Genomic DNA, 26,474 nt, shown 5'->3' on the forward strand with positions numbered 1-26,474 from the left:
TTTAAGTATACAATTCAGTAGTATTAAGTATATTTACCAATCTCCTGCAGAACTTTTTTATTCTGCAAATCTGAATCTCTACATCCATTTAATAACTAATTTCTCCCCTCCCTCAGTCTGTAGCATCACAATTCTTCTTTGTTTCTACAAATTTTATTATTCTAGATATTCCTACAACTGAAATCACATAGTTTTTATCTTTTGGGAAGTGGTTTATTTTATTTAGCATAACAATGTCAAGGCTCACCCATGATGTATTGTGTCAGAATTTCCTACCTTTTTAAGGCTAAATAATATTCCATTGTGGTATACCACAATTTGTTCATGCATTCACCTATCACTGGATATTTAGTTTGCTTCCACCTCTTAGGTATTATGAATAATGCTGCTATGAACATGGGGCGGGATATGTCTTAGATTCTGCTTTCAATTCTTTTAAATGTATATTCAGATATATAGTTGATAAATCATATGGCAATTTTATTTTGAAATTTTGAGGAATTGCCATAGTGTTTTCAGAGCTGTGAGTCACTCAACATTGTTCCTTTTTTTTTTTTTTCCGGAGATTGTTGTAACTCTCAAGAATCCCTTTGAGATTCCAATGAAATTTTGGGATGGATTTATTTATTAAAAAAAAAAGTGCCTTTGGGATTTTACAGGGATTGCATAAATCTGTAGATCACTTTAGGTAATACTGACATCAATATTAAGTCCTCCAATCCATGAATATGGGATTTCTTACCATTTGTTTGTTTCTTCTTTCATTTCTTTCAGCAGTATTTTGTAGTTTTCATTTCTACCTCACTTTCTACACACAAAACAAGTCTACTTTCATTAACTTTCCCTTTTACAAACTTCCCTTCCTCTTTGTTGGATCCTGTGGAATTCTAGGATTAAACCATTTCCTTCGCTCCTACTTTCATCTACTTCTGGAAGACAAAAACCAAACACTGTTGCTTTTTTCCTTTGTTCCCTATATTGGGAGTTAGATTCAGCTGATTAAGCTGGACAGTGAGGAGCCCCCTTACTCCTTCCTTCAGCACTCCATATGTATATGCTTCTGAAACTAAGCACTCAGGAGAAGAGACTAATATTTCCAGATAAAGGAAGAAGATGATAAAAGCCACAAATATTTAAATGATAAATTAAACTCCTGTTGGGAACCCACTGGATATGTGGTTATGGGAAGAACAGAATGAAATATCAGATTCTAGGTGAGTAAGTGGATGGGCAATCAGTAGCCAAAATAGAAAACCAATGTGTTAAAGAAGGCAGTAGGAAAAACATATTGCATTTTTAACATGATGATTTTGAGTTACCTCTGAAATTAAAAGCAGTTATTTCAAAAGAAAGCAACTAGAAAAAAGCATTCTGAGCTAAAAAGAGATATTGTTGAGACTTTTATGTGGACAAGAGCATCTCTCTGCCTTGATTAATTATTCACACACCTATAATGTATTCATCCCCTATTTGTTTCTTTCCTGAAGGACATGCATAGGCAAATATATTCATCTGACTGAGGAATTTTTATTAAATTAATCATATAGAAGAATTTTATACTTTTTGATAGCTGATAAAATAATAAGTAAGTAAATCATCCAACTGTATCCTATTTCAAGGTTAATTTAAGTATAACGTGAAAGTTCACTTTTATAACTTCATTTTGACTGCTTCATCTTAGAGATCTTAAAACTAAACATTTCAAAACATTATTAGTTAATATTTCCTTTTTAAAACCAAGAACTGAGATGCAAAACTTAAACAACTTTTGACAATGTCATATGATAAACATGACTTCTCAACCAATTCCATTAATTAGCTAGGTCAGAAGAAAAATATGTCACTTTCTTCTCTACAGTCTAAATATCAATGTAGTCACAGATTTACAAGTAATAAGGAATTCAAAACATCAGTTCTCATTTCACATAGAATCATAACCACAGGATAATCTAAATATTATTTTCAAATACCTTCCCGCACAAAAAAAAAAAAAAAAACTATACCTTAGTATAGCATCTTAAATTGCATCTGTGCTCTTCGGCAACAGTTATAGTTAAACACATGTAGTCATTTAAACTATATGCAGTTTGCAAACATGTCTTCCTTTTTTAAACTCCATACTTTTACATGGGCTGCTGCATCTGTGTGAATTCCTTTGTACACCATGCCTGACATTCCTACTCCCTGGTGCCTGGGAGTTCCAAGGGTTCCCAAATAGAGGCAACACCATGTCTCTAGGCAGTACTTAGACAAGCATGGAGGGTTGCTGTTTGATTATTGCAATGACTGGAGGTGCTACTGGCTTTAAGAATTGCAAGGGCCAAAGATACTTTCAAGGTCACAGTAGAATTATCTTACCCCCTAATGTTAATAATATCCTCGCTTACAAACACTGACACTGAACCAAAACCTAAAGACTCCTCAGGAATCTACCTAGGGACCATCTCCTTTGGGAATTCTACTCTAATTCATATCATTTGACTTATATATTCCCTTTATCTGCTACTATAATAAGTGTATGCAGGCCCCACCCTTATCATTACATTGATCACAAAGTCATACCCACTAGAAAAATTCATTTTTTTTCTATACCAAAAATTTAGGAAAATCCTCAGTGCTTAAGTAAGTATATTTACCAGAGTGAGAAACCCCACATGCTTTTTTGACAGGATCTGCAAAAACTATAGGTATGCAATCAGCACCAAGAGCTGCTATTGTGATTTCTCTCTGGTTCAAGGTTATTCCATTAAAAGATCCAGGCTCCTCCCTTCCCACAATCCACACTTCATTGGCATGATCAGTCTAATATCAAAGATACATGATAAAAAGATTTTGAAAATGGGGTTTCTCATAACATAAGCTTTTCTGAAAGCACTTATTTCAGTGCAAAATTGTGTAACCAGCTTAAATTACTAGAATTCAATAGGTCTATCATTTTAATACAAAACACTACATGCAATATCTCTGCATGTTTTATTCAGAGGAATCTAGGTCTTAAAGCTCATGATGAATACCTCATACTTGAAATGGATACTAGTCTTCCAAAAAGTAGAAATTTAACATTTTAATAAGAAATTAAAATTAATTATCAAATTAATATTGCATTTATTTTTCCTAGATGCAAATAAAGCTAGAATTTTGTAAGGAACAAGATATTCTACCTTAATTATGATGCTAGTGTTTAGAAAATAATGGCTTTTCTTTCTTACCATTCAGGAATCTTTCTTCTACATCAAAAAGGACAGAGTTACTATACCAAGAATTAACCATACTTTAAGAATTGAAGAGCTCTAGATAAAAAAAATCCATATGTGTGTGTGTGTGTGTGTGTGTGTGTGTGTATATGTGTGAAGCCATTTCTGACACGTGATTGGGTGGCTCCCATTAAGAGTCTGAGGCGTTCTGGCTGTGTCGGAACTTTCCCGGCCCTTTCCTGATGAGAGAGCCCATCCGTGTGGGGGTGTGCCTGACCACTGACCCCGGGGGCCCAATCACTGACCCTGACCTTGGAGTGCAGTCCCCCCCAACCTTCATTGGATGGAATTCTCCCCTGAATCTCTTGTTCCCAATAAAAAGCTACTCCCAGGCATGCTCACTCTCTCTCTCTCCTGCTAAGCCCTGAGTAATCCTTGCTGCCCTGCTGGGCGGTTAGAGGAGGGAACCAGAGAGGGGAGCTGTCTCGGACCTGGCAATAGAAATAAGGTAACTGAGTCTGTGTGTTTTATTTGATCTCTTCTACCTAACTTTATGCCAAGAACCTCATTAATGAAACCATTGCGCTGGCCGCATGGTGGATGTGTGTGAGTGTGTGTGTGTATATATATAGAGAGAGAGACAGAGAGAGAGAGAGAGATTTATATAAATATGAGATTTATGTAAACATATGAGATTTATACATTTCATAAAATTGATCTTTAGGCTATGATATATAAATCTAAGGAAACTACTACTAAAATTTTAGATAAAATACCAGAGACAAAAGAGAAATACCTTAATTAAATTCCATGTAGTTTCTGGTATGATCTAAAAATAGGTTCAAAATATGAAACAAAATCTTACCTTTATTTGATAAAAATTTTCCACATTAAAACCTGCAGTTTTTGCCAACCTATGTAGATTTTCTTGAACAACTACCTTGGGATCTCTTCGTTTGGAACTACTGAAGAGATTGAAGGAGCTGAGAGTTGGTATATAAGATATCCCACCTGTTCTTGTAGTAAATCCATGTATGAAAATATCTGTTGAAGACAAGTAATGAAGATTAAAAAGATGCTCTCCAAAAGACTACAAAGCATTACAAAAGCCAGTCTCTCCAGCACACCTCCCTGATCACTAAAACCAGCTCTTGTTTATCTGGCTTCTAATTTTGACAGCACTTTGTACCTCCATATGTTCTTTTACCTACTGCTGTTTACTTTCCATATGGGATTACTGCTCTTCAAAGGGTATCTTCTGTCTCACCTGTCTTTTGGTACCAACAGCATATAGCTCACAGTAAATATTGTCTAACCAAGAAGGAAGATTGACTATTTTAAAAATAGTCAATTTCTTCTGGGAAAGTTTTAATGAGTTGATGTTTCAGAACTTCTAAATCAAAGATTTCTAGTGTTATAAATTGCATCATAAAGAAGGGCTGGGAAATTTGTTTAAAGCTAAATTTGTTTAGAACAAATTTGTATATTTAGTATGGCTTTGAAGGAGTCTTCCCTTGTCACCGTGACCCACAAGGCCATCCATAACACACATTGCAAATGATGCTAATGAACAATAAGTGAACAAAAGAAAAGATGGGGAGAGGTGAGCAACTTCTGAAGAAAGACTGGATTTTCACATATTCAGAAAAACAACCAAGAATGTTGAATATACCTGGGACCAAAGGAGATGTGATAATAGTTAATTCTCCTTTCAGTGCTGGCAGACTTCTCAAATATGTTTCTATTTCACTCTGGATTTCTTCTAGTTCATGAGCTGGATTGTGTTTATCTCAATGGACTGTTTCAAAAGGCCATCCCTCAAAGTCACCTATAAATCTTCAAACTCAAAATTGTAAACCCTAATGAAGAGATGATCAATAAAAGCCTTCATTAAGGTTTTCCTGTGTGCAGGTACAATTACCTCAATGCTGCTCAGATTTTTTTCATCTATTTTTTGTTTAATGATATACAAAGAGGCAGCCATGCTGGAATTACTAACAGTCTCAAATTCTCTCAAGAGACCTAATAATCCATTGCTTGTTTCCAGTTCACAATTATCATGTTCACCATCCCTTTCATGCCTCATGTTACTTGCAATCCATTATGCAAAGGAACTTGGCTTGGCAGCAAGGTGGATGGCATTCAATGTCTTCAATAATGTCTAATGGCAGTTTTCCTGACAGATCAATTTCAAACCAAAGAGATCAATCAAAACTGCTTCTGCCATCCTTCAATAATACACAAAGTTTTTCAAAGAAGACTTCTGTGCCAAAGAAATTACCTGAAAAAAGAAAAATTGGCGCAAGAATACAAAATGGTACCAATTTTCTTACACTTACAACAGAAATGTGTGGCAAATTTTTAAAAAATAATTAATTGTCTTGATCTCAAAAAATAATCAAAATAGGGTTGGGGTTGTGGCTCAGTGGAAGAGTGCTTGCCTAGCAAGTTCCATCTACAACACCACATAAAAATAAAACAATACAATCATTGTATCCATCTACAACTAAATATATATATTTTAAAAATTAACCAAATAGTACCTATACCCCTTCCAGAAAAGATAGACCACTATTAATCATGGGAAAAACATGCCAAAGTGATCTTTTATTCTTTTTGTGAACATGTGGGTACATCTTTCCAGAACAATAATTCTTTTTCAGTAGAAAATTACTTGTTGCCTTAGAAAGTCCTGTTTTTTAATTACAAGGTGTCAATCTATGCGCTCTACCATTGGTTCTGTATAACTGTTAAATTGGGTCACATCCCCCCATATGAAACCTAGAGAGGCCTTAAGTTTAAGAGTTTAACCGGAAAATCGAAGTTTTGTGGGATGGAAGCTGAGGGACTAAGGGACTTCCCTCAGTGTGTGCCTTCTGGGCAAGAATCGCGGAAGCGGCCGCCACTTGGATCCCAGGCGCTTCCTACCTACCTGGTTATTCTGGTTGGCGCCCAACTCCTCACCTTCACGCGGGGTTAACGATCCCCCCGGTGACGCTTTGGGTGACCCCTTTGCCCGGACCCTGTTCTCCCGCCGCCCCTCGTCCTCTCCGCTCCCGCCGAATTTCATTTCCACAGCTGTGAGAGGGTGGCCTCCCGCCTTTGATGGACACCACGGATTCCCACGCGGCACGTCTGTCACCGCGGAGTCCCTGTCCACTGTGTGGCGCTGGGCTCCGGAGCGCGGGTGGCAGCTCCGCACCCGCCCGGCTGCTCCACCGACCGCTCCCCGCCCACTTAGGGCTTAGGGACCAGCGGACAGACTCGCAGCAGCGCGGTTCCCCTTCTTGCTGGGCTGTCGGCCTGTCCGCAGGCAGCTCGGCCACGACCCGCGGCCTCCCTCGCGAGCCCCGAGTCCGCCCGAAACCCGGAAGCCGCGAGCCCCACGCACCTTTGCCCCTCACCGCGCGCTGGCGCCCCAGCAACCTCCACGTCCGCTCCGGGTGGAAACCCGATGGCAGAGGATGGGGGCCGGGGGCTCCTGGGGCCGGGGTTCCTGGGACAGGTCCGCGCCGAGCGCCCGCCGCGGCTCAGTAGTTCCTAGTCAGGAACCGCAGCCGCCGAGGACCCTCAGGCGGAGCCAGGCGGGTCAGCGGGCCCGAGGCGGGCACTCCGGACCCGGAGAGGGGGCGGCGGGAGCGGGGGCGCCGTGGAGTGGTCGCCAGGAGCGAACGGCGGGTCCTGTGAGGGCCGGGGCGGCGGGAATGGCGGTCGTGGGGCCGCTAGCGCGCGGAGGGCAGGAGTCCGGGCTGCGGGCGACTCCCCTGAGCGGGCTGGAAGTCCCCGCAGCTGGCGCTTCCCGACGACCAGCTGAGCCAGCAGTGGGGCGGGGACACTTGGTTTAAGGAGCCCGATCCTGTCAGGTTACCTCTTAGCGACTTGTCCCCTCCAGGTTCAAGGAATGGGCCTCTAGGGGGCGGTTGGTTAGTGTAGTTTTTGTTTGCCTTTTGGTGATTCTGCCTTTCTTGAGAGCAAGCCAGTCCTCATGACAGCTCCCTCACTTTTATTGACTACACAAGGGTCACCTTTGCCCCTACCCCTTTTTTGCCCTTTTAAATAGTAGGTTTCTCTAATTGGAAGAAGGCACCAATTCTTAGAATCTTGCTAAAGGTACAATTCAGCGTCCCTTACCTTTCCTCCAGGAGTGTGATTTCACACGTATTGAGCAGCTAAGGTATGGAAGGCATGTGCTATGATGGTGAAGGGGGAAAAAATCCAGCCTACTCAGAATAAGAGTCTCTGTAGAACTGGCTAAGGTGGAAGAAGAGGTCCCTTTATTATTGTTCAGGTGGTAAGTGCTGAAGAAGCTTTGCATGAATGACAGAGAATCTCTTGGAGGTGGACACCTGTTTCTTCTTGACCAGAGACTAGGAGCATCAGCCCAGCCCATTCTCCTTATCCCTGGCAACTGTTCTTGTCAAATTGGTATTTTCTCTGGACATCTGTTAAGAACCTTGAGTGGTAAGTGGTACACCTAACCAGGAGGTACACTGTTGTTTTATGTTAACTTTTACCTCAAGCAAAATATAGGTCTTGTAGTTGTTAAAGCAAGTTTACTATATTTATATAGACAGTGTTGAGAATTCAAATTCTTTCATGCATCAGTAGTGGCAGTAAAAAACAAAAAGAGAAACTATTTCAAAATAGTGAAGTTATTAGAAAAGAAAGTTTGTTAATTTGCGTTTATTTATTGGTTCCTGTAATTGGAGAAGGCACCAATCCTTAGAATCATATTAAAGGTACAATTAAGCATCTGTTACCTTTCCTCCAAGAATATGATTTAATAAATATTGAGCAGGTAAGTATGGAAGGCATGTGCTATGTTAAAGGGGGAAAAATTTCTGCCAACTACAGTAATTTCTTTTCACTTTCTGGTACTAACTTCATCTGTCATCCCATTCTTACTCATCCTACCCCAGTGGTTTTCAGTCATGGCTACCCATCAGAATTAAAGTGGAACTTTAAAAAATAATAATAATGCAGGGAACCTCACCGCAGATATACATTGAATCAAAATCTCCTAGAGTCAGTCCTGGCATGTCATGTTTTTCTTTCTTGTTTTATTCTTTACAGATGATTTAGATGCATAATTTGTTTTGAAAAAATAATGGCCTTCTTCCCAAGCCATTCAAATAAAGGCTGTTCCTTGGATAGGCTACATGACTTCATCTTTACACTTGCTGTTTGTTCTACTTAGGACATCCTTCTTTTTGTATGCCTGTTTAACTGACTGCTCCTTATTCAGTCTTCAAGCTCAAACATAGCCTTCCTTGAATTCCCATCCTAGATGCAGAATTGTTTCTTTAGCATTTTGTTCACATACCAGAAACTCTCTTTGATGCAGTCCAGACCTCTATCCAAACAATAAATTGAAAAAGTTGGTTAAACATTGAGTTGTATAATGTATTTGGATGAACTTTATGTTATATAAATTATATCTAAGCAAAGCTTTTTTTAAAATAGAAAAGAGCAGTTAAGTCAGAAAATCGTGAAAAGAGTGTAACAGTATAAACTTTTATTTTTTACCTAAAACAGCTGTCTGCTCATTTGCCAATCTATTCAGAAAGCCCAGGGCCTTTTCTTTGCACATGGTCTACTGATTGGATTTCTATATTTTATCTCTTGCATAAATCATACAGCTAACCCACTAGTAAGATTTCCCAGATTTTGTTCCTTTAAGAGGAGAATAAAGGCACTTGAGAAGCAATCTGAGTGCAATTTTAATCTTTATAATCTTTATAGTTATCTCACACAGCTTTGTTGGATCTTTCTAAAATATTAAACATAGTTTTTAAAGAAATGACAAACTTTATATCCATGCTATTTTATTTATGTGTATGTTATAAAAGCACAGTATCCAATACAAGTGGCATAAACAGATTGGAAATAAACACAAGCAACTCATAGGACCCTGCATCTGGTAGTGCAAAAATGGGCAGCCTCATTGGAGTGAACCTTGCTAGCCATGAGCATTTAGCCTGATATGGGAATTAGCCACGAAATTTACAAAAGAAATAGGGTTAATTGCTTAGAGGTCAAAAGTAGATAGGCTAGGAGAGCATCTACTCTGCCCTCCATTTTAATTATTTGACTATATGTGTTCTTCCTCATAGAGATTTAGAACATTTATTCTGAAGACAGATTGGGCCTGTTTTTTCAAGGGGAACTGCTGGGGAAATCCCCAGACTTACCCTAACATGTAAATTTTATGAAAACAAATGGGATTTTAAAAAATCATTAGCATTGTTTTTAAGGCATTTCCACTACAGTTTATGGATCTTTAATGAAAAGGTAATATAACAGATAAAGTTTTCCTTCTTAAAAGCTTAAACTAGTTTCCCGGGGGCTGCCATACCAAATTACCACAAACTAGATGGTTTACAATAACAAAAATTTGTTCCCTCACAGTTATGGAGGCCAGGTTATAAAATAGAAGTGTTGACAGGACTTTGTACCCTTTGAAGCTTTCCTTGCCTCTTCCAGTGGGTGGCTCCAGACACACCTAGCCTGGTGACTATGTGACTTGGGTGTCTGTGCCTCCATCTTCACTTGGTCTTTCTGTGTATCTGAAAATCTCAACACTCTCTGTCTACCTTTCTCTTATAAAGAGAGCTTGAAAATAAATGGAAGAGCAATCAAATGAGAACAAGCAAAGGCTATTTGTTCAGAGGTTGCAAGGAAGTGCTACCATCTGCATTTTAGCTGAGTCAGAGGCAGGAAGTGGAGTGAGTATGACTTGATTGGAGGTATAGACATAGGGAAGCTACAGGCAGGCTGGTTAGGAGTGAGGCATCCAATGATGATTGATCAGGAGTGTATATTTGGTGTTCTCTGGTTGGTCCCAAGTTGGAAGCAGAGATAAGAATTAGGGAAAATATCATCATTAATCAGGAGTGACTATTTGGGGGCACTTGTTATATTTGGTTTCCTGGGTTATTAGTAGAGATAGTGTTCTGACTTCAGATATTTGTCTGATTTATAAATAACAAATTGGCTTCCTGGACTGCTAACTGTAGATAGTGAGTCGGTTTCCTGGGTAGGTTGTTGCAAATCGTTTCTCAAGAGTTCTGATTTTTTTTTTTAAGTGGTCTGGCCATTGTATGGTTACATATTCATTCTTATACCTTTCATTGAATTTAGAGACCACACAAAATCCCTTAACCAAATGACATCTGTAAAGATCCCTTCTTCTTCTTCTTCTTTCCCCACATAGGGTCATATTCATGGGTTTTCAGTAGTAAGACATGGATGGATGTATTTTGGGAGCCACCATTCAACCCACCAAAAACTCTTCTTGGTTTAGAAATGATGCCTGCTTGTTCAGAGTTATAAAATAGAACAAAACAAAAACCTTGTCCCTTAGTGTCCTAAATAGACAGACAGGTAGGTTATGACTAGATTTCTCCAAAGACCTATGATTTCTATCTCAAAGGCAGGGACACTTTGCAGTGGTTGCCTGGGCATTCTTTAAAGCTTCAATTAGAGTTTCAGACCAACTCCTTTATGTCTACACTCCCAAATGAGATGTTTTGGTAGGCACTAACAAAACATGTCTACATATTCAGAGAAACCCCACCTTTGGTATGAAGCTTAATGCAATATGGATAACATGAATACTGCCTGCATTATCTTAGAGAGTTAAGGAACAAAACAAACCTTTTCTGTTTCTTTCTGTTTTCAATTTTGTGAAATTTTAATTTTAGTGCCTGGTCAGAAAATGGAAAAATCACTGGGATATAATAGGTATATAATACAAATTTCATGATTTGATTTATTAATTCCTTTTGTACGAAGGCTGGCTATGTTCTAACTTCTAAAAATGTGGTTGAAAATCCTGGGCTGGGGCTGTTCCTCAGTGGAAGAGCACTTGCCTAGCACATGTGAATCACTGGGTTTGATCCACAGCACCACATAAAAATATATAAAATAAACATATTGTAAAAAATTTTTTATTTAAAAGTTTTTATCAATAGTTTTTATTTATATATGACAGCAAAATGCATTACAATTCTTATTACACATGTAGAACCCAATTTTTCATGTCTGTGGTTGTATACAAAGTATATTCAAATCAATTCATGTCTTCACATATGTACTTTGATTAATAAAGTCCACCACATTCCACCATCACTTCCAACCCCATACCCCTTCCCTTCTCCTCCCACCCCTCTGCCCTAACTAAAGTTCATCTATTCCTCCCATGCTCCCCCTCCCTATCCTATTATGAATCAGCCATCTTATATCAGAGAAAACACTTGGCTTTTGCTTTTTTGGGATTGGCTAACTTCACTTAGCATTATCTTCCCCAACTCCATCCATTTATCTGCAAATGCCATGATTTTATTCTCTTTCATTGTTGAGTAATATTCCATTGTGTGTGTATGCCACAGTTTTTTAATCCATTCATCTATTGAAGGACATCTAGATTGGTTCCACAGTTTAGCTATTGTGAATGTGCTGCTATAAACATTGATGTGGCTGTGTCCCTGTTATATGCTGTTTATAAGTCCTTTGGATATACACCTAGGAGAGGGATAGCTAGGTCAAATGGTGGTTCCATTCCCAATTTTCCAAGCAATCTCCACACCGCTTTCCATATTGGCTGCTCCAATTTGCAGCCCCACCAGCAATGTACAAGTGTACCTTTATCCCCACATCCTTGACAACACTAATTGTTGCTTGTATTCATAATAGCTGCCATTCTGACTGGAGTGAGGTGAAATCCTAGAGTGGTTTTGATTTGCATTTCTTAAATTGCTAGCAATGATGAACACTTTTTTCATATATTTGTAGATTGATTGTATATCATCTTCTGAGAAGTATCTGTTCAGGTCCTTGGCCCAATTATTGGTTGGGTGATTTGTCTTTCTTTCTTTCTTTCTTTCTTTCTTTCTTTCTTTCTTTCTTTCTTTCTTTCTTTCTTTCTTTCTTTCCTTCCTTCCTTCCTTCCTTCCTTCCTTCTTTCTTTCCTTCTTTCTTTCTTCTTTTGCTTAGCCTTTTGAGTTCTTTATGTCCTAGAGATTAGTGCTATCTGATGTGTGTGGGGTAAAGATTTGCTCCCAAGATCTAGACTCTCTATTCACCTCACAGATTGTTATTTCTTTTTCTGAGAAGAAAGTTTTTAGTTTCAATCCATCCCATTTATTGATACTTGATTTTAATTCTTGTGCCACAGGAATTTTATTAAGAAAGTTGGGGCCTAATCCCACATGATGGAGATTAGGGCCTACTTTTTCTTCTATTAGATGCAGGGTCTCTGGTTTTATTCCTAAGTCCTTGATCCATTTTGAGTTGAGTTTTGTGCATAGTGACAGAGAGGGGTTTCATTTCATTTTGTTGCATATGGATTTCCAGTTTTCCCAGCACCATTTGTTGAAAAGACTGTCTTTTCTCCAATGCATATTCTTGGCACCTTTGTCTAACTAACTGTAAACTAATTGTAGTTTTGTGGGTTAGTCTCTGTGTCCTCTATTCTGTACCATTGGTCTACCAGTCTGTATTGGTTCCAATAGCATGCTGTTTTTGTTACTATTGCTCTGTAGTATATTTTAAGGTTTGCTATATTGATGCCACCTGCTTCACTCTTCCTGATAAGGATTCCTTTAGCTATTCTGGGTCTCTTATTTTTTCAGATGAATTTCATGACTGCTTTTTCAATTTCTATGGGGAATGTTTTTGGAATTTGATCAGAATTGCATTAAATCTATATAGTGCTTTTGATAGTATGGTCATTTTGATAATATAAATTCTGCCTATCCAGAAGCAAGGTAGATCTTTCCATCTTCTAAGGTCTTCTTTGAGTTCTTTCTTTAGGGTTCTGTAATTTTTCAATATATAGATCTTTCACCTCTTTTGTGAAGTTGATTCCCAAGTTCAAAGTTCTGGGCTAGGACTGTAGCTCAGTGGTAGAGTGCTTGCCTAGCACATGGCAGTTCTGGGTTTGATCTACAGCACTACATAAAAATAAATAAAATAATGATATTGTGAAAAAAATTCTTAAAAAAAAAAAGGTCCTTCAATCTTGGCTCTGAAGTTCAATTCCCATTGATTTATGCAATTCAGTGCATTATCAGTAGATGGCAGTAGATTGTTTTCATTTTTTTTCCATTCTATTGTAGAGATACAGAAAAAGCTCACACATCCAATTTTACAGCAGATATCTTTTCATGATTAGTTGGTTTAAAAAATGTCATGCACGAGTTCTTCAGTTTACATTGCTTTAGAAAAAGAGATCAAGAACTATCAGTAATTTGGTTATTTTCATTGTATAAATCTAATTTGCTTCATTCTATGAGTTATTTCATCAATATTCTAGGGAATATAAAAATAAGTAACACATTGTATTTGCCCTTTTGCAGTTTATAGTGGAAGGAGAACGATAGTGTAAAATAATGGAATTAATAAATGTGTGTTGAAAAATTCACCACTTTGGTGGGAATTTGCTGAGGGCTTTATTTGCATTATTTAATTTCACATATTGTCCTTACAGTAACATTAATGAGGCAGGTACTGTTGTTCCCGTGTATAAATAAGGAATCTGAGCCTCAAGTTAGAAATAATTTACCTAGTAAGCTATGAAGTGGCACAACTTGAAATCAAAACTAGCTTTTTCTTACTCTAGAACCTATAATATTATCTATCATGTGAGGCAGAGAAACAATCGTATTAAAAGAGAGAGAGCACATATTCTCAGAAAGATTAAGGAAAGTTTCTTAAAATGCCACCCAAAGTAAAGTTTGAAGATTGATTTTGATGATGACATGATCAGAGACTGTTGTAGAAGCCATATTCTATCAGAACAGGGTAAGTTGGAGTACAGATAAACCATAGTTAGACACCTATTCTATGCCAGGCAGTGTTGGGTCTCTTCTCTCATGCAGTTTACATAAGTTGAAGGATACAGAAGAGATGTAAATGTAAAAGATGTCAGTGGCAATAGATGTCAGTAATAATAAATACTATCAAGCAAAGCAAGGAAACAGAAGATGAAAGAATTGTGTCACGTTTTTAAGAGAGTTATCAGGAAAGCTTCTCTGCTAAGACAGTTATTTGGGAGTGGGTAAGGAATGATTACATTCCTATAGAATTTAAAAATACAACCAATTAATGAAAAAATGTATTTAGCATGCATGATAATAAAGGAATCAAGATACTAGATTGTCTCTAGTATAAGACAATTATTGGGGCAACATCCTTGAGCAGCCTACCTGTGGGTTGTCTTCAAATATTTTCCAAAGGGCCTATGAAGTGACAACAATGAGCTCTCCTTTATGACTTTCTGGGGCAGATCTGGTTGAATTGCCCTGGGGTATCTACCTTTCTAGAGACCTCTCTGCTAATTAATCTGGAGGTTTGGCTTGAACAACAAGAAAAATGAACTTGTAATTTACTGAGTTGGGAAAACTATGAAAGAACACCAGAATTCAATTTGGAACATATTAATTTGAAATGCCTTTTAAATTCCATGTGGAGATATCAAGTAGGCCATTTGGCCTGACTTTTTACTTGAAGAAAGACATTCAAGCTACAGATATAAATTTGGGAGTTGTTAGTCTATAGATGGATTTTCAAACTGTAGAACTAGATGGTGGATGGCATAACCAGTAATATGTGCCGCAGTCTGGCTGGGCATGAAATAACTGAGCCACCACAAAAGCCTTGTAGATTCAAACAGCAACTCTTTATTCCCGAACTCTCACCGGCACTATACACGCACGCACGTTCTGGGAAAAATTCACTCCCTCCACCGGGCTCTGCGTACCAATTCTTTCAGAACCCTGGGAGAACTCCACTGGAACTCAAGGAGTGGGTGCCTGAGGCAGCAGGATTTGTCCTAATCCCAGCAGGATCTGCCCTAAACCTGGAGCCACCCTATTCCAGCAGGATCCACCCTAAACATGGAGCCACCCTAATCCAGCAGGATCCACCCTAAACCTGGAGCTGCCCTAATCCCTGAGCAGGGTCACCTTTCATTCCTACTTGGCTATGGCTCTCAGCAAATATGTGTATGAGAAAAATAGATGAGAACTGAGCCCTGGAATATTACAAAAAGTGAGAAAGATAAGAAGGAAGCGGCAAAAGAAACCAAGTGTGGTTTTTTTCAGAGAAGGTGGTCAGTTCTAATGTGTCAAAAGATGCCATTAGGGCTGGGGTTGTGGCTCAGTGGTAGAGTGCACATCTAGCATGCTCGAGGCCATGGGTTCCATCTTCAGCATCACATAAAAATAAATAAATAAAATAACGTGTTATTTTTAAAAAATGCCATTAAGACAAATAAAAGGGAGACTGAACTCATCCATTGAATGTAACAACATGGAGGTCAGATGAGAGCTTAAAGAGTAGAGTGGCAACTGTTTGTTCTTGTTGATTCAAGAAGAATGAAGGGAAAGGAATTGAACAGCATGTATTGTTGCCTATAAATGAGAACAAGAAATGGATGAATAGCTGACAGGGGTTACAGAATCAAAGCAATGGTGGTGGTGTTGGTGTAAAGGTAAAATTTCCAAGCTGATTCTAAGCCGCAGAGCCTGAGTTAAAGTGTAAAGGACCAGGCTTGTAAACCTGCTTCTAAAACTGCAAAGCATGGGTTAAATTCCTGAGGCAGTTAGGACAAGGCCCTACTGACCATTTAGTGATTTATGGACTGGGGTCCTGTGCAACTCCTCACGTAAGCATTCAAGACCCTGTGCAGTTTGTCACGTAGATATTCAGGGTCCAAACCAATCAGTTTGAATGTGTACCCCACCTAGGAGCACCAATCATTCCTGCCCTGATTGTTCCCGCCGATATATGTACTAATCATGTTTCAGAATTGTTGTTCAATTTTCCCGCGCCTCATGATGATTTATTCTGATGTATGCAAAGCCCCCCACCCTCTCCCAAAAGTGTACTTAAACTCCGCTTGAACTCTGCTCTGGGCTCTGAGCCGCTCTCCCTTCTTGAGTGGGCACAGAGTCCCAGCGCGCTGGAACAGGATCCTCAATAAACTTCCCCCTTGCGATTGCATGAAGTGAGTCTCTTGTGTGGTTTCTCCCCTCCGCCTCTCCGCTGCACCCCAACATTGGTAGGTGGTGATTTATCAGAGTCATTCAGGATGACATATATGGCCAAATAAAGAGTGAATTATGTTGAGAGAACATTGAAATAATGTCTTTGACAAAATGAGAAAGTCCAAGAGCAGACTATTGGCCTTAGTTACAAGAAAGGATGCTTTATTCATTGTAAGAAAAGATAGACTAATATGTGGGTACAGGTTCAGAAAGACTAGTAGATGAATAACTTAGTAACCTCTGATATTTTCTACTATCTCAGTTACATAAGAAGGTAGGCTATCAGCTGAAAAGGGAAAATAGATGTGGGAAGTTTGTTTTTTTGTTATAAAAATAACATATTCAGCTACTTGAGTGAAAATAAAGCAACTGGTTGGATTTTTCTGGGAAGAAGGTCAAGGAAAGAGCTCTAGGAGAAGTGGGGGTGAATGCAAAAGAATCTAAGCCAGATAAGGAAGTAAGAATACATGAAGGGCTGAAGGATCACGTAAAGGTAGAAGTGTTAATGGATTGGAAGTCTTGGTGTTGTGATTGAACAATTCTTATAATCAAAATACTGAATAGAATGAGCTAGAAAATTAAAACATAGTTTGCAACTGAAATAATGTATGAGGTACTATTATTCCTGTGGGTGCCTGGGGAGAGTGGATGAAAGAAGACATCAAGGAACTCAGAGGCCAGGGTATTAGATTTACCATCTGTGTGGATGTGGAAACTCCAGAGAAATGTAAAGGGGAAAATGATGCAGAAACAGAAGTTATAATCTAGGATTGAGGAAGAGAGAACTAAAGATCAATTAATAACAACAAGGACAGGTAAAGCTTAGTCTGATGGCATGAACTTCAAAGAATCAGAGGTTTTAAATAGAAAAGAAAGATACTAGTTTGGTAGTGCTGACAGGGAACAGGAACAACACCTTACCTCCAGATTTAGTAGTGATTTGAGGATGAAGAAGCAATATTTTTGGATTTCAGTTAGAGGCAAAAGATGAAGGGAAAGTTCACTGAAATTGTGAAAGATAGGATTTTTCAGAGACCATAATAGAAGGATTATTAAGTGGTTGAGGTAACACAACATCAAATTCAGAGACTTATCAAGTGAATATGGATGGGTCTTTATGACCAGGAATGAGCCCTTGGGAAATAGAGTATAATGGGGACAGTGATCACAGTGTCTTTGATTATGGAAATGACACTAATTTAGCTGAAAGAAAAGGGATTCACCAGGAAGGCAACTTAGCTAGTAAGAATTTAGGAGGAGCCTGCAGAATCCACAGGGTTCCTTCTTCAGTTATGCAAATTACGATATTGAGGCCAGGGGAAGTCTCCAGGAGCTGCAGCTGCTCCATCAATGTGCTTTACTTGAATATTTCCCAAAAGAATAAAAGGTGATAGTAGGAAAGGGAATAGAAAGAAGGAAGTTGGGGGCTGGGGATATTTGGGGATGTAGCTCAGTTGGTGGAGTTATGTTCTTAGTAGGCACAGAGGCTGCAAGTTCAATCTCCAGTACTGGGGGTGGGGGGAGGGGAAGGCCATTAAAGCATCAAAATGACTACAAAAGTGTAGTTTGATTCTGGAGGGATAAAGATATACTTCTACCCTTAACCTAAAATTTAAGAGCATAAACTTTGGAGCCCAAATACCTGAATTTAAATCACATCTCAATAGCTAGCAAACTTGACTTTGGTTAAGTTTCTTGGTCTATTCATGCCTCACTGTACTTTTCTATACAATGAAAATCATAATAATAATATCTACCTCATAGAGTCAAATGAGTTAGTATTTGTAAACTTAGCATACTGCCAGGCACCACATAAACACTAAACAATATAGATTTTATTGTCATTGTTGTGTTATGCTCGAATTCGGGACCCCCAAAAGACCACCAGAGACCAAGATCGATGTAAACAGCAAAGAGGTGTTTATTGCAATAGCTAGGTTCTCCACTCGCACATAGTAACTGGTGACGCTGAGAGGCCCTGAGCCCAGGTTTTGCAGTAGTTTTATACATTCTTTGGAGAAGGCAGGGACCCCCACATACATCATAGCATCTCTTAGCAAATCATCACACACAGTGGGAAAATCATATAACAACTCTAAAACATGATTAGCACATTCACTGGTGGGAACAAGTTGGGTAGGGGTGAATGGTTACTACAAGAGGGGGATTCGTTTGAACTGATTGGTTTAAGCAAAAAGGGGTATACGTGCTGAACTACATGGTTTCCCAACACGTTAATCAACCACCATGAACTACTGGGAGGGTCATCTGGCATCCCAGGTATTTCCCTGTGCTGATTGGTGGCTGCTAGGGGGTTGCTATGGATCCCCACCTAGCCTGACTGAGTCAGGGACACCTGGTGCAGCAGATATCTCCTGTTATTTGTAGATAGACAACTTAGCAGGGTGGGAATGTGCCTAGAAGTGCTCTGTGGGTCTTTCCAAGGACAAAGGTCATGTCCCTTCCTTGGACAGGCTTTGCTCTGAGGTTGAGGCTGGTTTTTCAGTTGTTGTTGTTTTATCTAAACCACTCATAACAATGTCCAGAATAAAGCAAGCACAATACAAATACTTATGGAGAGAACTGTCTGAAAGTATAAAGGCATGCAATTTTACATTAGGTGGGAAGAATAAGGATGTTGTCTATGAGCATGAAAGACAAACTAAAGAGCTCGAGAGAAAAATCAGATTTGGATCTGTTAGCACTGATCTGGGACAGTTCTGGGTGCTAGGAGGAAAGGACTTAGAATAATGACATGAACAGAGTAAATGGACTCGCATCAGGGAAGACTTCAGGAAAGTGGTACATTTGAGGTGATATTTGAAGGAAGTGACCTGAAGAGACAGGAAAGAATCATACATTCTCAGGGGTGATTATAACAATCTGCTAGTTAAGCTCTCAGGCTTTCTTTTGCATGGTAGGATATTCTGGATAGGCTTAAGTCTCCTCAGGTAGAAAGGAATTTAACATTGTTTTTCTCTTTTTGTTTATATATCATATTTTAATCCTTTAAAATGTATGACTAATACATGAGTACATTGTCTATAATTTTTAGGAGAATATTTAGTGTTTTTAAACATTTCCTAGCATGTGCCTTATTTTATGACATTTGTTTGTTCTTTCTTTCTCAAAAAGCTTGTAATCACTTGAGTACAATTTAGGAAGATGCACAGGTTCTATATAAATCAATAATTTTTTAAAAAGGATCAGTCATCTGAATAGAAGAATCCTTATGTTTAATGGGAGATGGCAACTTCCAATTTCAAAAGTACTTATTGACATTGGATTCCATTTACATATCATAAAATCTTGAACCAATTTCGATGCATAGGAATGGACAGGCAGATTTGGAGACCTTTTTTCCTAAAGCCGATAATGCCCTTACTTCTGCCAACTCAGCATTGTGATGTTGGAACAACTTTCTCTTCATCTTTCAATGGAGAAAAATATGTATTCCTTCATCTTATCAGTTACTCCTAAATCAAGTACACTGGCACATGATTTTCAATCTGCTTAGGTTTTACCCTGATCAAAATAACACTGGGCAAGAGTGCTATTTCCCCACATCCTATATTTGTGGTAGAGATTGCTAAAGCATTCTTAGAACTAATTCTCACCAATTGTGTGTGTGGTTGTTATAATTATTTCAACAGCCCTATAAGGGTGTAGAGATGAAGACACAGTGAATCAAAGAAGAAACTTACTCAAGGTCATAACAGTAAAAAGCAGGAGAACCAAGATTCAAATACAGTTCGACTTTTCTTCTAAAATCTCTCACTTAATCATTGTCTTTTAATTACTGGTACCAGGGGTGAAATGTCATTGCATTCCTGTGACATGTTTGACAATTTATAACAATATAGATGTTTTTGTAGGAGTAAAGAAAGTGAGCCAGACTGTGGAAAAGAGGAGATTACAGACAATGAGAATGTCAGGCAACAAGGAAAGGAAGAGTGAAGAAGTTCCTAAAGACGGTAATGAATCAATCTTAAGAAATAAATAATTAAAAGAACATCATCAAAAAGTAGTACCAAAAGATAATTATGTTAGAAGGAATAATAAATTAAAGTAGAAGGAGTCAGTTATATTTCACCAGGAAGAAACGTACTCAGTGTTTAGAAAAGTCATAACAACCTGAAAATACAGGCCTATGTTGAAAATCCATCAACTATAATTGCTATTGAGTTGTTGTGGTAACGCTATAGTATATGTGCAAGTGGTCTAGATAAAAAAAATTAGGACAATCAAAATATTTATACTCTTCCATAAAAGAACAGTTATGGCATTGCAGAAGACAACATTGAGTTGCCTGAATTGCCTACTATTATTACCTTTGATTTTGATTTTGTCTAGAATCTGGGAGGATTACCAATCCAAAATGTAACTTTCTTTTAAATCAGAAAAAAACACCTAATTTTTCATATTCCAATATAGAGACATAAGTGTCTTAAAATGTCTGCATTTAGTTTTTATCATGTACTGTATTCTTTTGTCTAGCTGTGGGTAAAGAAGATACATCATCACTAACTGAAGTTGTAAAGCAAGTTACAAAACAACAACAATCACAAATATCAGAAATAGAAATAAACAAAAAAGTTTTGTTTCATTTACAGGTAACTTATTTCATATAATCTTTTAAATGTCTTCAAAATTTAATAGTGACAAAAATTTTTAAGAGAACTTCATATTGGGAATCAATTTTAATTACACTATACAATCAGTCAACAAATATATGAAAAAATGTTCATCATTGCTAGCAATTAGAGAAATTCAAATCCAAACTACTCTAAGATATCATCTCACTCCAGTTAGAATGGCAGCTATTATGAGACAAACAACAATAAGTGTTGGCGAGGATGTAGGGAAAAATGTATACTCATATACTGCTGGTGTGGCTGCAAATTGGTGTAGCCAATATAGAAATATGGAATATAGAAAGCAGTATGGAAATTTCTTGGAAAATTGGGAATGGAACCACCATTTGACCCAGCTATCCCTCTCCTTGGTCTATACCCAAAGGACTTAAAAACAGCATATTATAGGGACACAGCCACCTCAATGTTTATGGTAGCACAATTCATAATAGCTAAACTAGGGCCCACTTTCTATTGAGCATTTTGCTAAGCATTTTTCTCAACATTGTCCTTACCCTTGCATTGCTCATGATTTATTTTGGAAGGAGTCCAAGTAAACAAATAATTGCACTCATGGTGGTAGCAGCAACAAAAGAGGTAGGAGCCCAACACACTTAACACTGAAGAATTAGTGATTGCAAAAGAAGTGATGTTTCAATGTTGGGTTTTAAAAGACAGTTGGAATTCACTGATTAATTTGGTATCTGTCGGGTTTAGTCCTCCATTTCCTCCTGACCTGCGGAATAGATGGGGAAAGCACGCCCCGACCAGGACTAGCCAAAAAGGTAACCAGGACTAGCCAAGAAGGTAACAGGATGAGCAGAGAAAGGTAAAGGTTGAAGCCTGCACTCAGCCCTCCCTCACTGGAGGACAATGAGACACAGCAGGGAGACCAGTCAAAGCAGGATCTCATTTATTGATAAAACACATACAGCTAATATAATGTACAGGAGCCAATCAGGGTAAAGTTCAGCAGGGTGGGGAGAATTTACATCTACACCCATCCTACAGGAAGTAATGGGGGACTTGAGCTGTCTGAGAAACCTTTGGTTTTTAAACAAGAAGCAAATTAAAAATTGCTTTTATATAAAGAGAATTCTTTTTAAAAAATATATATATAAAGTGCTTGTTATAATTCAACATTCATTCATGACAAAAATGTCTCAGAAAATTAAGATTAGAAGGGGAACTTTGTCCATCTTAAAAAAAAAATAATCCTAAAGTCAACCATATACCTAAGGTTGGAAGACTGATTTTTTTTTTTAGAAAAGTATGACATTTTAATTTCATTTATTGATGTACAGTACACAAATTAAGAAATAAAATCATTACAGGGTTCTGAAATATAGTTTATGACCTAACATACCAATAAGTCCGTTCCCTGCAAGCAGCCATGTTGTAGGACAGATGAGGCAAGGCACTGAAGATAGCAGGAAACAGGTTTTTTTGGCTGCAGCCAGGTTCAGAGGGCACAGCCTTTGCTGTAATCAATCAATCCCCTGAACTCCGAGTTCAGGGAGTTTCAGAGTTTTATACCCAGCATGTAAGGGGAGGGGTTCAGAAGTTCACAGTCTGCAGAAGTTCACATAAAAGCAGCTTTTTCTTTCACTGTTCTGGGCAAGTTAATTCTTCAAGGACAACATCTGAGAAGGGGAGAGCTTCTTCTCCTCTTTCTTTCTTCCCCCTGCCAGCTGTTACCATGGAGCCCATTTGTAACTTATCTTAAAAATGTAGACATCTCTGTGAAGCCCAGCTCAAGGCCAGAGGCCTTGTTTGCACATTTCTTCAAAGTACTATACTGGATACGTTTGTGAAAAACTAGTAAGGGGGTGCCCAACACCTGGAGTGCTGGTATCTTCCTGGCCAGTGGCCAAGTAAACAGGGTGACACGAAAATAGGAAGTTTATCTACATTGGACTCTTTCACAGAGACTCTTTTGCTGACAGTCCCAAAATCAGCCATGATGAAGAGGACTTTTCTGTGAGAAAGGGGGTGCCCACTTCAGCCACATTAGTGGTTCAGACTTGGTCTTTGATGCAGTAGTTTTCACATCATTACCGTGAAATGCCCAGTAAGTAGCATTTGGATAATATATTATAGTAGACATGAGCTATGTGTCAATATTCCATCTTTGGAACAAATTATGCTTATTTACATGTTAGGAATAGGTGACTTTATCTACTTACCCTATTGTGAGTTTTAATGACTGATTTTAAGCTACACACGGTTTTCCCAGCTATTATTTCTTTCAGAGTTTCTAAAAGCAACAATTCTTATTAATGTTTGTAAAAGATTATATTGGAAAAGATAATGTTAAAATGAAGGCGCTTTTAGAAACATTTAAGGACAATATAAGGTACTACTATTGGAAAAAACCCTGTACATATTTTCAAGCAAAACACTTAAATATAATAGCAGTGTTTAATCAAATTGTTTTAAAATAGTAGTAGCTACACTACCTTACATACTGTACTATTATTGAAACCTCATAATTACAATTTGAATATACAATCTGACTTACAATTTCAACTATGCACAGCTTCTGAAGCATATTTTTCAGGTTTGTTTTTGCACATGAATTGAAGTTGAAGTTGGTCCTTGATTTGAAGAACTATAACTACCTGGAAGCACTAAATTTTAGACACACTTATTGATAGCCAACAAAAAAAGTGACAGAGAGAAAAGCAATAGTAACATGCATGGAAAAGCAGCTCTTGCCCTAAGTGCAATATCAGATCTAGAGAGGCCTCTGGGTCTCAATGAATAACCCCCAAAGAAACCAAAATGTACAGGAGGAAGCAGCTGGCCAGTCAAGGGTATTTCCCACAACGGGCAATCCTTAAAAAGGATTTGGATCTTTAGCATAAGAGAGAGACTTTCCATTCTTTGATTCCATGCACACCTGGTAAAAAGACAGAAGTCCGTCTTGACCCTTCATCACAAGTAAACTGCTGGTGCACTGCATCAGCTCAAGCTGACTGAGGTGGAGGCAGCCTACCAAAAACTGAAGAACCCAGACCCCCATCCTCCTCCTCTTTCCCGTGAAGTCACAGACTATGTCATCAAGTATCTGATGTAAGTGACTTACATTTTATAGACATAGTAGAGTTAGCTCATTATTAAACTTTGAAGAAAAGTCCAAAGGTGTGGAAAAGTATGCTTGCTAATGGTGACTGCATCTACAATGACAATAATGAAACAGCTAGAAAAATAATTGTACTGTTTTAAATAATGAAAGAAGCTAATTTTTAAAAAATATATTACTCATCTGCAACAGCTGATTAACTTAACAATGAGTAGATTCCTTCTTTTCTGTGAGCTGAATTCAGGTTATTTTTCAATTAAAATATAGCTTCAAATTATAAATATAACCATCCTAACAGTAAAGAGATCATCAAGGCAATTCTAAGTCATTACTCCACACAGAGCACAAGAGGTGCTTTTGGATAAAGGCTTTTAAAAGACAGTGTCTGATGTGGAAAGGGGTTAATAAAGACTCCAGTTCTGCATCATGGAATCTTCCAAGCCAAGCCACTTTCCACAAACACAGATTCAGTCTATCTTTTTTTTCTGGACAAATCTAGGAGCATCAGCAAAATCCTTGCCATTGTAAAGAATAATAAAAAATGTTCCAATGCTTGCAACTCCCCAGAAAAGTACATAAGCCAGTGTTTCTGTCCAAGTGTCACCAGCCATAAGCAAACAGATAATGCACATCAAAAAGTCAACAACCATAGTAATAGACAAAGTCTGGAGTTTCTAGTTCCTTGGAACACTTAAAGGACTAAGAGATTCTAATTCATCCACTGAATAGTTTCCAAGAAATAAGTCTATGGAATCTTGTCTAAATCCATCAGAATAGTTGATCTTGTAATATAGTTTGAGTGAGTTCCATTCATTCCTTATGAGTCCTAACTGAGTTCTCTTCCCAGTTCTGGTAAAGTCAGTCTTCAAGGTACCGTTTCTGGCATATTGTTTGGCACCAGCATTTGCATTGTCAGCCCAGACATTTTTATAGATGTTCTCAAATTCATCTTGTTCTTCAAGCTTTTGACCCACGTGCAAAACACCTGGTCTCTGAAGCTGGGCCTGAAGAAATGGAGGAGCTAACAAACTCAGGGTCTCATTGGTTCTATCTAGACAATCCATGCAATTGCTGGGGAACATGCCTTCCTGGTTTGTCACCACTTTGCCGGCAGAGTCTACTAGAAAATAACTTAATTCATCTTGAATTTCTGCTACCTGATCCAATAAAATACTTAGTAGATTCCATCTCATATTTTTACATTTCTTATGGAAGTCAAAGGCAATGTATCTGATCATTCCACTTCCCAAGGAAGACACCATTGTTGCAAATGTTTGTTCAAGTGGTTTCTCTGAGCCCTTCTGGTTTACCAGATTGATTATGACTCTTTTCCATAAATTATTACTTGTGAATCAAAATGCTTTGGAAACCATTCATATGATTTGTTACTTTGTTGATCTGCAGCCATGATTTGTACTTGAGGTTTTGTCTTTGGGACCAGTAAACAGGATTGATCCTGGAGTCTGTACAAATGAAGCCTTGCTCCCATTATAGTGCACAATTTGTTCTGTTTCTACAAAGTTAGCTGCATGGCCGTCAGAATCAATTCCTCTTACATAATAACCCACACGAGCTCTGAAACAACTCCTCTTGGAGATGAGAATCCAATTAAAGTATTTTCCATTGATAGAACATGAGTGCATAGTAATAAAACCATGTAACACTGGAAGAGCAAAATGATGAACTTCAGGCTGAACAGACAGTTCTCTTAGAAGATGACCATTCCATACAAATCACTGATCTGCCCATTCCAAGAGACTCATTTCTTGCAATTCTGGACTAATGTTGGACAACCGCTGCAAAGTAGGGGTCAAATCATATGTTGTTGAAAAGTAAAACACATCCACACTCAAGACATGGTTTAGCATGGAAAGGAAAGTTTTATAATCTTGTAACTGAATATTGGTTAAGAGCAACATTGTCTTCTTATCAGAAAGGACATCAAAATCTGTTGCTTTCCAGATTACATGATTGAAAAATTCACCTATTTTTTAATTTTTGGTAATGATGATAAGATAATTACCTGCCACCAGATGGATTGTGCTCAGTACACCAAATATTGGTCTTGTGACAGCTGAAAGAGGTACATCTTTCTTGGCTGCAAGGGTGACCTCTGTGGACACATGGTCAATGTTAAGTACGTCATCTGCTCCATCATCACAAGCTTCCACATAAAATTTTTCAGGTGTAATATGCAGCTTCAGCCCCTTGTAAGTCGTCGCTGCCATCCTATACCACTTTTCCTCTCTACCCCGCTGGCCTGCCCTGAGCCTCACCACCACCTCTGTTAATGCCTGCCTGGCACCCTGGCACCCCAGCTACCACCTCACCCCACCCCTTTGCCGCCCCTGGGGAAAGAACCCAATGTTTCTTTCTTCACATGAGTAGGAATGCAAGGATGTCTTCTCTTTTTTCTATTCAGGAAGTTACTGGGAGTTGAAGCCAGTACAAACGTGTAAGAGAAAGAAACAAAAAGTATGGATCAAATCATATGTTGTGTCAAATCAAAAAG

The 26,474-nt window shown here is 38.4% G+C and overlaps 2 pseudogenes across 5 annotated transcripts in view; both read right to left on the bottom strand.

The window, feature by feature from the left end:
- LOC120888454 (thyroid receptor-interacting protein 11 pseudogene) overlaps window positions 1-7,355 on the bottom strand; it is a 45,409-nt pseudogene extending 38,054 nt beyond the window's left edge. For 3 of the 5 annotated variants that reach the window (XR_013423364.1, XR_013423363.1, XR_013423362.1), the window contains exons 1-2: window positions 6,586-7,355; window positions 4,060-4,238 (exon numbers count right to left, since the gene is read on the bottom strand). The product of XR_013423364.1 is annotated as a thyroid receptor-interacting protein 11 pseudogene, transcript variant X5 (transcript). The other 2 variants (XR_013423361.1, XR_005732104.2) reach the window with 2 other exon arrangements.
- A 17,074-nt stretch (window positions 7,356-24,429) lies between these two features.
- LOC101974650 (phosphatidylinositol-3-phosphatase SAC1 pseudogene) lies at window positions 24,430-26,190 on the bottom strand (annotated as a pseudogene).
- Between the last annotated feature and the right edge of the window lie 284 nt (window positions 26,191-26,474).

This window comes from Ictidomys tridecemlineatus, chromosome 6 (assembly GCF_052094955.1).
Source record: "Ictidomys tridecemlineatus isolate mIctTri1 chromosome 6, mIctTri1.hap1, whole genome shotgun sequence".
NCBI classification, from domain to species: Eukaryota; Metazoa; Chordata; class Mammalia; order Rodentia; family Sciuridae; genus Ictidomys; species Ictidomys tridecemlineatus.